The sequence below is a fragment of the Rutidosis leptorrhynchoides genome, chromosome 1 (genome assembly GCF_046630445.1).
Source record: "Rutidosis leptorrhynchoides isolate AG116_Rl617_1_P2 chromosome 1, CSIRO_AGI_Rlap_v1, whole genome shotgun sequence".
In the NCBI taxonomy this organism is placed as follows: Eukaryota; Viridiplantae; Streptophyta; class Magnoliopsida; order Asterales; family Asteraceae; genus Rutidosis; species Rutidosis leptorrhynchoides.
Genome location: NC_092333.1, coordinates 370,035,553 through 370,053,341, shown reverse-complemented (window position 1 = coordinate 370,053,341; position 17,789 = coordinate 370,035,553). Strand labels below are relative to the sequence as shown.

The window sequence follows — 17,789 nt, the reverse complement described above, 5'->3', positions numbered from 1 at the left end:
TATGAAATCTTTTGTTCTATATATATAGATATTCTATATAATTAGAATACCACCCAATAGCCGGAAACCATTTTATATCGAAAAATCTTTATTCAATTGTACGAAATGGAACTCGCCACTAGTTCAAGTTCCTTGGATTCCGAAAACTATTCCGATATGGATTTCCACTCGAGCTCCGAAAGCAGTGTAACCAGAATGGATCAACCGATCAGTCATCATCAATTCTGAATGAATTGGGGATGGGTTCGTAGTCAACTTAATCAATGGAGACGCGAAGAAGGCGATCCTTTTCACCAACCGAATTTACCTCTTGGCGAAGAACCTGAAGCACTTACCGGCAAACCAGTCCAAAACACCATTTTCACCCTCATTTCCTGAATATCTCACCACGATTATATTCGATCTAAAATTCTAAACCTTATTCATTCGCTCGTTCCGACCGACAATCATCCCGGAATAATGGAAAAAGTCAATGAGCTTCGCGCTCGAGTTGTACTCTTAGAAAATATGGTGCAAAACATACTAGCTTCGGCAACATCACTGGCACCAATAGTACCATCAGTAACAGCACCCGTACCATCATCAATCCATGCCTCAACATCTCAATCTGTACCTCGAGTATAATCATCGTTCTACGTATCGTTCTACATCAATTATCTTCGATCTTCATGGCGATTATGTAATCTCTAATGTTTTAGAGATTATGTATTCTAGTTTTGACGGTAAACCAAATGAGTTTAATACTATATTAACTCATTAAATCCATGATTACATCTGAAGAAAATATATATATGTGTATATGTTTTTATAAAGATTATAATTAAAAATCCTTTTGTACAAACTGTTAATGGTGAAAATAAGTTAACGGGTAGGTAATACCCGAGGAATATTTAGATTTCACATTAATAAGTTACACTGTACATTCTTCGAATATGATTCAACAGTCATTTACCATCCTACTTACATCCACATATATATGTGTCCGTTCACCGCAGAATAACCATTTTCATTCAATTTTATATTTGGATTTTGACCTATCAGAATCCAACAAGTGGCATAATGAAGAAAACATTTAACAAAATAAAATTTGTTAGAAACAAACAAATTTAACTATGAGAAATTTTGTTAAGAATCCACGCTAACAAAATCCTAGCTAACTGTTCCTAGCTAACTGTTAATTCCTTATTACAATTTTATTTATCGTCATTTAATTTCTGTTATTTATTTTACGTACTTTATCGGGACACATATACAATGCTTTGACATATCATATCGACATCATCTATATATATTATTTGGAATAACAGTAAGTCACTCTATACGCTGTAATGTTCGAGTTCGCATATAAAGGGTCGAGGTTGATTCTCAAATAATATATATACACTTTGAGTTGTGATCGAGTCTGAGACATGTATATAATGGGTCATGACACGTATTAATTAATTCGGATATTATATATTAAACTATATATGAATTGTTGAACTACTAATTGTAGACTAGTAACTGTGGACTAATAACATTGGACAATTAAAATGAATTAAAATATTGGTTATAACATATGAAACTAAACATTTCTTCAAGTTTGCCACTTGATTTCATCTTAAACCTCATATGTATCTTGACATTTCCAATCTCCATTTAAACCTTTCATGATTCTTGTAAACACCTCAATCGAGAGAATGAACCAACCGCACTTCATTTACGGGAGAAAAGATTGATGCATAGAGTTAAGCACCTGAAAACACTTGGAACCTGAGTAAACGTTTATCACAGCTTCAGCAAATCAATTTCGACTTTTCATTCGAATAAACTCTATTATAAGTTTGCCTTTCATCATCGTTACCGGGGACCCTTTTATATTCCGTCACATTAGCAGTGAACTTACCAGCAACTTCATTACTCATTGACCTAAGTCTCTCCGAAGAACTATTATATTTGTTCATTAAGACCCTATCATATATTCATCCGCATCTTGTAACGAGAACTATCATATCAATTACCGAGAATCAGCAATCAGTATTTTGAATTTCGCAGCGTGTTTACATCAACAGTTATATGTATACATATAACATTTATCTCTTAGAATTATGAGCTTCCATTCTAAAATTCTGAAAAATCACTCAGTCTACGAATCAATACTCCAAATTTTGAAAAAGCTGAATAAAGCAGCAGAAACTGTAAACAGCCGTATACGACCTTAACCGTCGAAAGTTTGATAATAAAGAATAGTATGTGGGCAAAGCTCAGAAAAACTTTGGAACTGAAAAGTGGATTGAGAAAACTGTGGACAAATCACAAGGAATAAACTGCCTTCAAAGAATCCAAATGATTCAGTATTTGCTGAAGTCATTAGCAAATACCTTGCTCCTGACTCTAAACCTTTACGAACAAATCTTCTTCATCATCCTTCAATATTAGAAATTCTAAGATATCATCGTATCTTTCATTATAAATATCCTCAATATTTCTGTAGATATTTTCATAACTATTCTTACCTGAAATCATCTATCTCTTCGCACTATCTGTAATACATCAGAAAGGAAATTGTTTTAGTTTCTAAATTCTGAAAAATTTGAATTTAAAATATGAGTGATTTTGAAGTAGTGTTGGAAATTGATGCATGAGTTAGTATAATATAATGACACTTGATCAACGTGATTATATTACAGTAAGTCATGCTGAGTTTCTAATGGAACGTGATGATTCACAGATCATAACGTCATCATATGCCATGTTACACGACTCTTACATTCTATCTAATCTATAAACATATCAAGAACATATTTTCTTGATAGTTCTATCTTTCCTCCTGAATTCTGGTAATTTAACCAATCAAGTTCGTGCTATTACAATCTTTCTCTTAGAACATTAGTCATGTTCATTAAAAACTTCATACCTACGAATTCTGTGTGATGACCCGGAAATTTTCGACCAAATTTAAACTTAATCTTTATATGATTTTAACATGATAAGCAAAGCCTATAATGTTGAGTCTCAAAAGTTTTGAACTATTTTTATGAAATCATTTGACCTTCGACCAGTTCCGACGATTCACGAACAATTAATTGTAAATAGATATGTGTGTGTGTGTGTATATATATATATATATATATATATAATAATAATTGAAAATATAATTTGAAATATTATATGTTGTTGTTATTAAAATTAATTATGTAAGATAAAATAATAAATATGATATTATAATAATTATTATTTAAAAGATATCTCTATATATGAATAAAGTGTATTAAAAATAAATATTAAATGATTCTAATACTAGTTGGATGTTTCGATTATTATTTAGAGAAGTTTAATTCGAACTTATATGATTTTAAAATAAACGGTGATCCGAAAATGAGTTCTATAAATTTTAGGCTTACTAAAAATGCATTTAGGATCTAGTTATAAAATTTTAGAATTTTTTATATTTTACCCATAAATGAGAGGGACAGTTGATGTAATTTTTAATTATTAAATTAATGATTGAATTTTATACCATAATGACCAAAATAAATAAATATAGTTAATTTAAAAATATGGGATTTTTCTGAACACTTTTATCCGCCACTAATTTCGCACGATACACAGTCCGTGAAAACTGTCGGTACATTAATCCAATTCTGAAGGCTGCTTTACTGTTATATACTATTTGGTACTGTTTTATTTTTGATTTCAGTTCACCAACTGAATTAAATATATATATTATATTATGTAGGTAGCATGAAATTATAGATAAACATTCATGAAATTCGTTTCTGCACTAAACACCCACTTTATTTTATATATACAATATACTTACACATATGATATAGAGATATACACATATATCACATAAGAATTAACTGGGGTACCATCTTCTTCATCATAAAACCCAACGAGGCCACACCTATCATCACCCTAGTCCCACCGTAAGCCAACATTACTCGACCACCATCGCCGGACTACATTGATCTCCATAACCACCATCTCCTAACACATTAAACCACCACCAATTCAACTTTATTAATCACCACCTTATTTTTTTATTTTCGAAACCAACACATCACTACAACTATGAACCACCATCTTCGCTGTTTGCAGCTGTGAAACCAAACCCAAGGTCACCCATGAACCACCACAACACCACTATAACAAACCACCATCATCTAACATCTTATATATTTTTTTTCTTTCCTTCTCCTTCATTTTTCTGTCCGGCGAACAAACTACAATTGCAACTGCTACTAATTTGTTTCCTGTTTCCGGAACAACCACCAATTGGCTTCTTTTTCAGCTACAGGAAGCACCATGACCAACCGATGATCACCATTAATGCTGCAGCTATTCACACTCGTCACCACCGTAAAACACCACCTCTCTATCTCCCATCTCTCTCTTCTTTTATTGATCGTAAACCACCACTCTTATCATCATCCTCGTTCGCTATTTTGCTGCTATATGTTCCTATTTATCCTTGTTTCGAATTCCACTGTTGCAGCTACTTTGTTGCTACGCCACTATTATACATCGTGTTCTTGTTTATGTTAAACAACGAGAATGATGATGATCATGATGATGAAGATGGTGGTACGAGATTGATGTTATGAATGATGATAGATCACGATTATGATGATGACGATTTGGCTGTGATGATGACGATTTGTTATGAAGGGTTACAAATGATGATGTTACGGTGTTGATACTAGGATAATTATAAGAGTGATGATGGATGATGAAGGACGATGAGGATGACTACATGTTGATGAAGAAGAGGAAGAAGGAGAAGAAAGGGCTTCAATTGTCTGTAGCTGCTACGGAGTATTTAATTTTCGATATCATTGAATTACTGTTACTGCTGTGTGTTTTTAGTTTAGCCAAACACTTTGTTTAAAGGGCCATCTGCATTTTTTTTTTATCAGACAAATGATGGGCCATTTAGAATTGTGATGGACTTGAAATTTCGGCCATCTTTGTTTTAAATGGATTAGGAATTCATGTTGGGCCGAATCAATAACAAGATACATGGTTTTAATACGGAGTACAAATCAGAAACTGAATAATGGTTCAATGGTTTAGGAGTGTGTTTGTTATTCGAGACGTCGTGGGTTCGAGTCCGGGAAGTGGCGATTGTTTTTCTTTAAGCTTGTTACATGAAGGTAGCATTTTTATTATTTTTATTATTATTATTATAATTATTATTATTATTATTATTACTATTATTATTATTATTATGACTAATATTAAAAATATAATTATTATTATTATTATTATTATTATTATCACTAATACAATTAATATTATTATCATTATTACCATTAGTAGTAAAGTTATTATTATCATAGGTATTATTATTATTAGTATTATTATTATTATCATTACTATTACTTTTACCATTATGATTATTATTACAACTAAATTAGTATCATAATTATCATTAGCATTAAAAGTATTAGTTTTATAGCTAGTATACTTATCAGTATTATTATTATCATTATTATTATCACTATTATTGTTAATCTTATTTTTATAAAAATTATTACTAGAATTATCATTATTTTTGTCATTATTATTTTTATTATCTTAAAACGTTAGTCATGTTCATTCGAAACTTCATACCCACGAATTCTGGAACATTATTCGCTTGACTTAAAGTCGGGAAGAGAAAATAAAAGGATGGAACTCCAAAATATAAAGGAAATGAAGGGAGTGAATTTATAGTGAAATGTTAGACAGAGCAATCAAAACAGATTATCGCATTTTATCAAAGAAGATTCTAATCTCCTTAATTACTGAATAATCAAATCTTATTACGAAAATTTTCTCTAAATCCCTTGAATTCCGAAAATCAACCGTGATTACGTCACCGGTTAAGACGAATTTACATTTACTCATTTCACTCTTTTGTTATAGCTTCATTCGTACTCTTTGAATAATCTAATTATTTTATCCTTATTACACAATGGTAATAAAACTCTATTTATCAGCTCATATGAGTCATGAAAACATACTTATTGTCAGCCATGACGATCCCAATCGAATTTCGGGACAAAATTTCTTTAACGGGTAGGTACTGTGACGACCCGGAAATTTTTGACCAAATTTAAACTTTATTCTTATATGTTTTCGACACGATAAGCAAAGTCTGTAAAGTTGAGTCTCAAAATTTTTGGAACTGTTTACTTGAATTCATTTGTCCTTTGACCAATTCCGATGATTCACGAACAAATAATTGTAAATAGATTTGTATGTATGTATGTATATATATATATATATATATATATATATATATATATATATATATATATATATATATATACATAATAATAATTTGGAATATTATATAATGTGATTGTTAGAATTAATTATGTAAAGTAATAATATATAATAATTATTATTTAAAAAGTATCTACGTATATAAATAAAGTATATAAAATATATATATTTTTTATTTCGAAGCTATTTAGTAAACGAAGGTAACGCTCAATTGTCTCTCAATCGATAGCAAACGAGTTAAAAAGGAACTTATGTGATTTTAAAAATAAACGGTGATTCGAAAATGAATTTTATAAATTTTAGGCTTATTAAAAATATATTTAAAAGCTAATTAATAAATTTCAAGATTTTTCATATTTTACCCAGAATCGAGAGGGACAGTTGATGTAATTTTTATTTATTAAATTAATGATTGAATTTTGTACCATAATGACCAAAATAAATAAATATAGTTAATTTAAAGATATGAAATTTTTTCGAGGACTTTTATCCGCCACTGATTTATCAACGGAGTACGATAATAGCATCCCGTGAAAACTGCCGGCACAATATTACAAACTATCGGCTGCTTCCCTGTATGGTCACTGTTTTTCTTTTTGAAATTCATCTCATCAGTGCACTTGATATTATAAATATATATATATATATATATATATATATATATATATATATATATATATATATATATATATATATATATATATATATATATATATATATATTAACACAACACCACACACAACTACTAGTGCCTTGTTTGTATTACAAAACCACATCGATCACAACCATTATCGTGTATTTTTTTTGTTGTTCAACACAAACCATCAACAAATAACCGCCACCATCATCGACGGACTACTGCTACAGCTACGATTTTACTTCTATTTCAGGTATTGCTGAATGAACACCGACCCACAAACCCATCATTGAACCACCATTTCCATCATGATCTGTCACCTTTCAATCACCAACCATAACAGCTATTTTATATTACTATCCGCTGTATTGTTGATGCTATTGCAGTACCCTTTCGTTACTGATGAACCAAGTCATAAATTAACCAAACACACCACTAAATGAACACCACCTTACACATGTGAACGGTTGTTATTTCCACGTTGTTTCTCCTGCTATTTCGCCATCATTAAAACACCTTAACCACTGCTACAATTCGTATTGTTGCTGCCTTGCTCGCTGCTACTATTTTCGTTTATGAAATATTGAGGATGTGGTACGATAAAGGTGAGGAAAAAAAAGATAAGGTTATGATGTGATCATGATGATGCATTATTTACGCTGTGTCCTATTTCCCTGACAAGAACCCACCACAAATTGAAATTGTAATATACTTTGTTTTAAATTCCCACATGCCACGATTCATTTAAAAAGGGTTTATATATTGGGCTGTGAAATTCGGGCTTATGAAACTAATAATGGGCCGAAGGAAGTTGGGCCATATCATGGAAATGGAGACAAGTGAGATTAGATGATACATGATGAATTGTATGTGATACTTGGTGATAATATGATGAATATAGTTTAAGATTATGATGTTACAATGATGATGATGATATACGAAAGTTTTTATGAAACGATGATGAGATGTTAAACAATGAAGATGAGATGATGACGGTTTAAAGATTGATGATGATTACGGTTATGATCATGAAGATTATGATGATCGTGAGATGATTATGATGACGTGAGTTAGTGATGTTGTTATGATGAGTATGATGATCAAGTTGATGATGATATTGATCAGGATATGATGATGTCGTGTGTTTAAGTGATTATGATTATAACTATGATTATGATTTTGATGATATTAATGAAAAAGAAAAAAACAGAAAACGGGTTAAAAATATTTAGTTATAGATTTTATTAGGAAAGACAGTAATGGTTGAGTGGTTTGTGGTGTTAGTGGATTAGCGAGAGGTCTTGATTTCGAGCCTGGGCTCGGGCATTTTTTTTTTAGAAGAGGAAGGATGCAGAAGTAAAAGTAAAAACAATTTAAGTGGGGTATTATTTCAGAATCGAAACACATAGCGTAATGGTTAAGGATGTTATCGGGTTAGCGGGACGTCGCGGGTTCAAACCCGGACTTGGGCATTTTTTATGACTACTTCTTTGAGGTAGTTTACTTATTACTCATTCTTATTATTATTATTATTATTATTATTATTATTATTATTATTATTATTATTATTATTATTATTATTATTATTATTATTATTATTATTATTATTATTATTATTATTATTATTATAATTATTATTATTATTATAATTATTATTATTATTATTATTATTATTATTATTAATATTAATATTGTTATAATTAGTATCATTATTATCATTAACATTATCATCACTACAATTATTATTGAAGTTATTAATATTAACACTAATATCATTATTTTATGATTATTATTACTAAAACTCAAATATTTTAATCTAATACATTAACATTAATAAATTTGTTTATTATTATTAACACTGTTATTATTATTATTATCTTTATCATTATATTATTAAAATAAATTATCATTTTTTAAAACTATCATTTTTATTAACATTTAACATTATTATTAAAGTTATTATCTTTATTAAAATTTTCATTATTAAAACTAACATTATTATTACTATCATTATTATTATTATTATCCTTAATTTAGTATTATTACAATTATAAATTTTTGCAAACAGAAGATATTTATATAAAAATATATTTATTACATAAGTATACTAATATTACATAATATTATGTTTTAACTAATATAATATTATTTATATTAATATAACGTTAATTAAATTATATATCAAATAAGCATTATAATATATTATAAGTATTATCAAAAATTATATATAAATGTTAATCTAAATACCTAACTAATAATTATATATAAATTTGTTCGATTATAAGTATAAGTGTTAATATATATACCTGATATAGGTTCGTAAATCCGAGGACAACCCTGCATTGTTCAGTTCCGTCGTATGCATATTTTACTACAAAATATCGTATCGTGAGTTCATTTGCTCCCTTTTACTCTTTATATTTTTGGGACAGAGAATACATGCGCTGTTTTTACAACTGCTTTATTAAATGCTTTTGAAATATATTTTGAACTGAGAATACATGAAATGCTTTTATAAATGTTTGACACGATATGACACAAGCAAAACATTCCTCGAATGAATTATTATGCAGACAGAAGTTCTGTGGATTATTATTGAATTAGTTGGACGTTATAATTGCCACTAATTGTTGTGAATATTTTCCCCTGATTATTATTGCTTGGTAACCTAAGAATTAGAAACGGGTATGGCCTTAATTCACGCGAATCCTAAAGGTAGCTACCGGGTTTAACACCCCCACCCAGAATGTTCACTAGACAGAAGAGCTAGTGGGCGTGGTGTTTAGTACTTCGAAGTTTATATATTATACAGATGAGATGTTATGTTTAGGGGATATTATTGATGCGCATTATATGTTAAGGTCGGTTACCATGTTGAGCAATGAAATCAAATTGAATGTTATGTATCGAGAGAATGATTTTTATACACAGGTTATGTGTATTATATTTTGTACACGAGATATGTGCACGGTTATTAAAAATCGCGAGGCAACCTACGGGGTAGAAAAGGATACGAACCTACTCTGCCAAGCATTATGAAAAATGGTTTTGTACACGAGATAGGTGTACTGTGTTTAAATCTTGTGGTCTATCAAGATGATGAATTTTATTATTTATGATAAACTTATGAACTCACCAACATTTTGGTTGACACTTTAAAGCATGTTTATTCTCAGGTATGAAAGAAATCTTTCGCTGTGCATTTGCTCATTTTAAGGATATTACTTGGAGTCGATCATCGCAATGGAACCAAATATTGATGACTTCGTCCAGATGGATTTGGACGGGTTATGACAATACTCCACTTAAAATTCTGAACAGAAACCCAGGTGGAATGTCGTTCCTGTATAAGGAACGTCGTTCTTGATGCCCGATAGGAAGGAACGACGTTATACATTTTCTTCCTTTTATATTTATATTTGAATTTAACGTGGACTTGACTAGGTGACAAGCATTCGAAAAACAATGACTCGGTTCTTGTAATTAGTAAGTTTTCCGTTTAAATTCATCCCAAGAGAGCGGTAATTGCTAGTTGAATTGATGAAAACTCATAATCATCCTAAGGTTTGTTTGGTTGCGGGGAGGGGGGGGGGGGTTGTATTTTAAAACGTTTAGAAAACACTTGTAATATAAACTATCAACTAAAAATGATTAAGTAACTATCAATATTAAAGCATGCACACTTGACTATTCCACTTGAAGCATTCAGATTGTTCTTTTATCTACTTAAGACCAATTTATGTTCAAACTATATGTTCTAGTATCCCTACTAGAGTTATAATGATCAAATTAACACTAGCAAATTTCTATAAGCTTAAATCAATAAGATCTAGTTGAATCATGAGAGTATCATTACTTAGCTTGGATTAAAGTCCCCTAAAATCCTTTATTGATCAAAATCCATTAAGAAAACCAAACTCCACTATTTTGACTAAGAACGAATTAAAAACAATCTAAACTAAGAATCCAATCCCTTGAAATCCCCAATTTGATTGTCTAGATCACTTAAGTGTTGAAGTACATCTTGCTTCACTAATCAAATCCCTAAGAAAAGCTAGACAACTCATATAATCAATGTAAAGTCCAAAATAAAGATAGCAAAGGATCTTTTAGCTAATTCTAACAACAAAACTCAATCAATAACGCATAAGATTCATCTAAACACAACCATAAACATAAATATGAACAATCCTTAGCTTACAAGCTTCATAATCAAGTGTAAAATAAAGGATTCTAGCCAAGCATGGCAAGAATAAACGCAATACTAGTAATAAAAGAAGATTCAAACATTATTATGCAAGATTAAAGATAATATTGTACCAAACTAAGAAATTACAACTTTGAGCTACGTGAAGAAGATGAAGATGATGAAGAAACAAGCCCTAGATCTTGAGCTAGCCCCGAATCCAAGATGTAGATGATGAAATTTGATGGAAGCATAATGAAAACCATAATTATTCAGCTATAAACCCTAATTAACCTCAGCCTCTAACTACATGTATGAGAAAAACCCCATCACTTTCCTTTTATACTCCACCTAAAATTCTGCCCAGCAACCCAGGTGGAACGTCGTTCCTGTATAAGGAACGTCGTTCTTGATGCCCGATAGGAAGGAACGTCGTTCTACGTTTGTGGAATGTCGTTCTTGTGCCCTTGAAAGTGGAACTCCGTTCCTTTATAAGGAACGTCGTTCCCAATTTGGCCTCTAAATGCTCTATTTCATTTTTTCCTCATTTCATTTGTTTCATGACGTCGTTCTTCAAGTCTGGAATGTCCTTTTCTGCAAGTGGAATGTCGTTCCTTGGTTTGAAGCTCCGTTTTAGGGTTTGGAACCCCGTTCCTACATAATGGAACGTCGTTCTTTGGACATTTTCAACACTATGTTTTTTTCTTGATTTTTTTCTCAATATATTGGTCAATTTTACACCAATTTCATATCCAGGACTGCAATAGCACTAAGAACGTGACTTATCCCATTTTCTTCACTTTTAGAGCACAAACGATATTAAAACCGAGTAGAACGAGGTAGATATTGCGTAAGAAATGTAGTGTAAATGAACAATATCAAACACCAACACTCTTGAATCCTTAAATTCTATTTATCGATAGTGTGTATGAATATAAATGTATAGGTTGTACTAAGGAGACTATATCTAGCACTTTTCAAGACTCTTCATCCGAAAGGTAAGTACATAGCTAGGAGAATCACTTTGGGAGAGCTTTGTACGTTATTGTTTTGAAACCGTGCAAAAGATGACAGACAACTCTCGTGACTTCCTAAGTGAATTGTCTTGTGGTTATTTACGTCTCGTGATGTATTATATTGAAGTATTTTTTTCGTCGTCACCTTTGGGGATGGGCATAATGTCGGTGGATTGCATCCATGCAAGAATCGACATGATGTTTTAGGGTCCTAAAGAGCGTGCGAACCTTATTTGTTAAGAAACATCCATGTGAGATTTGCTATTTAGTCCAAGGGGTTGGGCAAAACTAGTTAGGTCAAATTATCATGGGCTTGCAACTATTCAAGGCTAGAATATCTGGTCTCGGTAAGGTAGATTGTTCCGGTAACTTCATAAATATAAGTGTTAGTCGTGGCTTAAGTTTTATAAGCATTTATGTATTCGTGAACATGTTTCCTTTTAATTATGCTGTGTTATTATGTTTTTATTAACATATGTGCTCACTAAGTTAACATACTTACAACTTGTGTTTTGTGTTGTGAGTTTAGGTGCTGATGGATCTAAGGGTTCTCGTGAGGGCAAGCAAGTAGTTAGAGACTAACCGGGAGCTTAAATAGTAAGCAGGTTGTTCATTTTGTGTGAGTATGAACAAGGAATGAGTGATTTATGTCTTTTGGCGAATGTATGAATGGGTGAAACTTTGTGTTTTAGAGGACTTGCTGATGGGTAGATAGTCCCGATGGGCATGCTCATCTTATGCTATGGTCAAATGTATTTCGGGTCGAAATATACACTTAACACTTTTATGGGTTAAAAGTACTCGATGTTGTAAACACTGCAAACTTGATGTATTTTGTGTTGTCATGTTGGATTAAATAGATTTTGAGTACGGAAGAATGCTTCAGGCATTTTAAGAATTTTAGTTGTGGTTTAAAACTAATTTTCGAACTGCAAGTTTGAATGTTTGATATTGCGCGCCGAGCAGAATTTGTGTGCGCTGCAGTACAGTGGGTTCTAGTAACAGGAGGTGAAAATGCTTCAGGTGTCTGGTTCATGTGTTGGGGCGCGTCGCGCAAATTCATGCACGTCACGCACTAAGGCGCATTTTGAATGTCGAATGTTAAAGTATGTATTTGGCATCAGGTACTGTTGGACAACGCACCGCAGAAATATCTGGCGCGCCGCGCAGTACAACTAGGTCTGAGGTCTGCTTATTTTATGGTTAAAAAATAGAAACCGGTGTGAACAATGAGGTTACATTTTTTTTTTTTTTTTATTATTTTTATATGAGGATTTAGTTTGCGTGTATGCATGTAGTTGACGTATACAATGCATTATGTGCATATTTTTTGGTATGTAAGTCAAGAAATGGTAAATTGTATACAAGGCAATGTGTGATTGATTTGCAAGAAGGATGTTCAGATCATATTGAAATTATTTATATTTATAAGTTTATAAAATCAAAAGACGGATGAACAATTTGATTAGAGTTCCAAATGACAATTACGAATTTGGTATTTCAAAAGTCTCTTATGTTCAAGGGTTGTTCCTAGGTGAATTAAAGATGTGAAACAGTTGGATTAAAATAGTAGCCACATTACACCAGACTCCATAAGCACTTTAAGCCAAATGGTAGACTCATTCTTTCAAATATTATTATATTATATTATATTATATTATATTATATTATATTATATTATATTATATTATATTATATCCACCTCCTAACACCCACTCTATTTGCTTGTTCTTCATTGGTCCAATTACCACCATTCACTGTTTTTCCCCATATTTCTTCCCCTCTTTTCTCCTTTTAATCTTTTTTACTCAAGAAAAAAATAAATATCCTTTTGCAACTCAAGCAGCGTGAAAGATTGAATAAACAACCACACCTCCCACATCTCCTGACACCTCTTAGGTATGTCTGGCTGTTACGATTACATTTAGGGTTTTAAATCATTTTACACTCTAATGTTATTTATTTTTTCAATTTACCTTATTTTTGCATACCGAATGTCTGATTGAGTAGGTGTGCATCTGATAAATGTTTCTTCTTCAAAAGCACCTTCTATGATCATCTATTGTTTATGTCGATGATTGTTTCAGTTGATTTTGGCTGCCATGTTTGCAGTAATCAGTTATTATGTTTCTTTCTTCAGGTAATTATTTCGTTTAACGAGGTGTATTTTTCTGTTTGATTTACGTTTCATCTGCTCTATGTGTGTTTGTGGGTTTATCAGCAAACTAAGAGGTATGATCACCATTTAATTTTGGAGCTTTATGTCTTTAATGATGAAAAAATCTAAATGATATGTGTTTGACTAAATGCCTTAATGGGATTTGCTTGAATTTTACAGGCTTGTGTTCTCAAGAGGAGATTACTTTTGTTCATTCTATCTTACAGAGACACTGACTATTGAGTATTGACTGAAGGATGAGAAACTTATGCATCTCAAGGTGGACCCATAATTCTATCTCAGGTCGGTTTATGCAATTCTACCCAAAACTTGACACGAGAATAAACGGTCATGGTTTGATAATCCCAACCTATTTTAAGTTTTCAAGTCTTAATCGAGTTGGGAATTCAGTCAGCAGGCTGATCCGCCAACTCGGTTAAATTCTAAAGACTCTTTGTAAAAAATAACCAAAAATACTTTGCAAAGATACTATACTGGACCTGAAAATCAGCCAGTCAACATGTTTGACCTGTCACTAAGTAGGTCAAAATTGGGTTGAATTTTCCAACCTGCTTATGTAATCGGGTAGGGTAATACAACAAGCCCACCCGACCCGACCTGACCCGAATATGAACCACTAAATGTGCCTCTTTAATGACAGATTAAAAACAAATATGGTAATATCGATAAAAGTTATGGTTCGGGTGCACCAAAGTATATCAAATGGGCAGCGAATATGGCTACATCTCTAGATACAAGAGTACCTTGGGTGATGTGTCTGCAAAAAGATGCTCCTGCTTAAACAATAAGTACTAAAAAAATTAGTTAACAGTTAGCCTTTTGGGCAATAAGTCAACAGTTGTTTTCGTATATTGTGAATGTAGATAGACACCTGCAATGGTATCTACTATGGATAGTTTGTCTATGCCTAGCACTTCCAACACTGAAGGTATGTAAATGAGGTTTATTTTCAATGTGATCTTTTTTTTGGGGGGGTTTTCTATAGATATTTCATTTTATTTATTACTCCGTAATGTTTTTTTATTTTCCATATTTAGCTACTGGTGGTTCTCCAGTTGTTTCGTTCCCGACGAGTGATGGAACAGGGAGTATAATTATTGCAATGTTTTTGAGTGAACTTGTAATTGGAAGTTGCTTGAGTACTACATCGGTCAAAATTATTTAAAAGTCAACGGGAAGGAGGAAAATGGGTGGCTACGAAAGAAATTGGATGAAAGTAAGTTGGATTATTTTTTATTGGATTTTGATGGGAATTAGTGTCGTTAATTTGTTGGTTTATATGTGGGTTGCAAGAAGGTTTGTATGTACCAAAAACCAGAATACAAAGTAGCGACAATAAAACATTACAACCTAATACTTTTAGTTTGTTTCAGCCTCACTATCTCCATCTGGCCGCATTGTATAATGTTACCGGTACTTTATTGTTATTGTTTATAATTTTATTTATTTATCAAGTTTTTGTAGTTGTCTTTGTGTATTTGATTTAGTTTTTTTTTTTTTTTTTTTTTTTTTTTTTTTTTTTTTTTTTTGTTTTGTTATGCAGGTGGTATGTCTTTTGACCTTAGTATGTCACATTTTAAGTCTAATACCGCAGTTAATGAAAGTATGATTGTTATTGTTTTCATTTTGAAATCAGGTATTTTGTAGGAGTAATGAGTTGTAGGAGTAACGAGTGTGTGTATGGTTAAATCCAGATCGGTTCTTGGATAATTGCTGTTTATGATCATGTTTCAAGTAAGTATACTAATGGGTCATATAGGTTCGGTTAAATAAATGAGGTCAAACTGAATCAAGTCAAGTGTCATCTCCAATTATTCCCATGTTCGTTCTACATCTAACCATTTTAACCCTTACTTTAATTACCCATCGTTGACCTGACACCGACCCGGCCAATTATTCACCCACTGGTAAATTACTTAACTAATATGTTAGATATAGTTCTATTTGTTATAATAATAATAATAATATAGATATGGATAGTCAATTTTGGTGTATACATATAGTCAATTTTGGTACACAAAGTATGTATTTTTATATTGAGATTTTAGGCTATAAATACTCATGAATGCAAGCATTAAACTTGCACCATTTCTCACACTTACAAAGTGTTTCTTTCTTTCTCTCCATTATCATCTTTGTTCTTACACTTCATTATTAGTATTCTAAATCAAGAATCAAATCACTAAAGGTAGTTATAAGCCTACTGAATTATAACATCAAGAATCAAACCACTAAAGGTAGTTATAAGCCTACTGAATTATAACACGTTATCAGCACGATAATCTTAATACTAAATATGGTTGGCTCTGCCACCAAAATGATATATGGTCGGTTATACCACCAAAATGATATATGGTCGGTTATACCACCAAAATGATATATGGTCGGTTATACCACCAGAATGATATAGGTCGGTTATACCACCTGAAAAAATATATGGTCGACACTGTCGCCAAATTTTCATTTATGTTTACTAATATTTATATTTTTGTTATATAACATTTATTTATGATTGCTTACACATGGTCGACACTGTCACCTACTTATCATTTATGTTATATTAAATTTATGTTTAATGTTTATATACTTATGAATATAAATTGACTCTAATTTATCATGATGTTTGTTTTAATTTTTGATAATAGAAAATGTCGAATCTGGAAAAGCTTAAATTTACTCCTTTAGAATCAACTGGAAACAACTACATGCCATGGGTTATAAAAGTAAAAATGCATCTTAAATCAATGGGCATTCTTGAAACCATAAATGAAAACAACACTTGTTCTGAAAAAGAACAAGCTACGGCATATTGCTTTATTCATCAACATATTGATGAATGCTTACAAAATAATTATGTGACTGTAGAAGATCCCCATGTTTTATGGGAAGGTCTCAAAAGCAGATTCAATAATCAAAGAGAAATTTTACTTCCAGCTGCAATGGAACAATGGAGAACATTAAGGTTCCAAGACTTTAAGAAAGTAAATGAATACAGCTCAGCTCTGTATAATACATGTTCACAACTTAAATTCTGTGGACATGAAATTAGTGATGCAGACATGATGGAGAAAACTTTCTCCACAATGAATGCTGCAAACATCACAGTGCAAAGAAATTTGAGAATGCTAAAGTTCAAAACATATCCTGAACTTAATTCATATCTCTTAGTTGCAGAGCAAAATGATGAGCTATTAATGAAAAATCAGCAATCCCGTCCTACTGGTACACTTGCAATCCCTGAAGCAAATACTGCAAATAATTATAAACAGGGACAAGGACGCGGGCAAGGTCGTGGTTATAATAACCATCACCATCATCATGCCAAAAGCCATAACTATGGTAGAAACCATCCTTATGGTAATGGTAATGGGCGTGGACGTGGTCGTGGCCGTGGTGGTCAAAGAAATAGTAATCCACGAAAATATAAATATCAACCACAAAACAAGCCCATTAAACAAGATGTTGAAGAAAATTCTTCTAAAAATTCTGAAGAATCTTGCTACAGATGTGGTAGAA

The 17,789-nt window shown here is 31.6% G+C and overlaps 1 long non-coding RNA gene across 2 annotated transcripts; it reads left to right on the top strand.

The window, feature by feature from the left end:
• The first annotated feature begins 13,871 nt into the window (after positions 1–13,871).
• Positions 13,872–15,736, top strand: LOC139870985 (uncharacterized). 2 transcript variants are annotated; one of them, XR_011766625.1, is made up of 5 exons: positions 13,872–13,993; positions 14,235–14,326; positions 14,433–14,555; positions 15,137–15,201; positions 15,311–15,736. It is a non-coding gene; the product is annotated as an uncharacterized lncRNA (long non-coding RNA). The 2 variants fall into 2 exon arrangements; XR_011766626.1 differs by having other exon boundaries at positions 13,908–13,993; positions 14,105–14,326.
• The last annotated feature ends 2,053 nt before the right edge of the window (positions 15,737–17,789 follow it).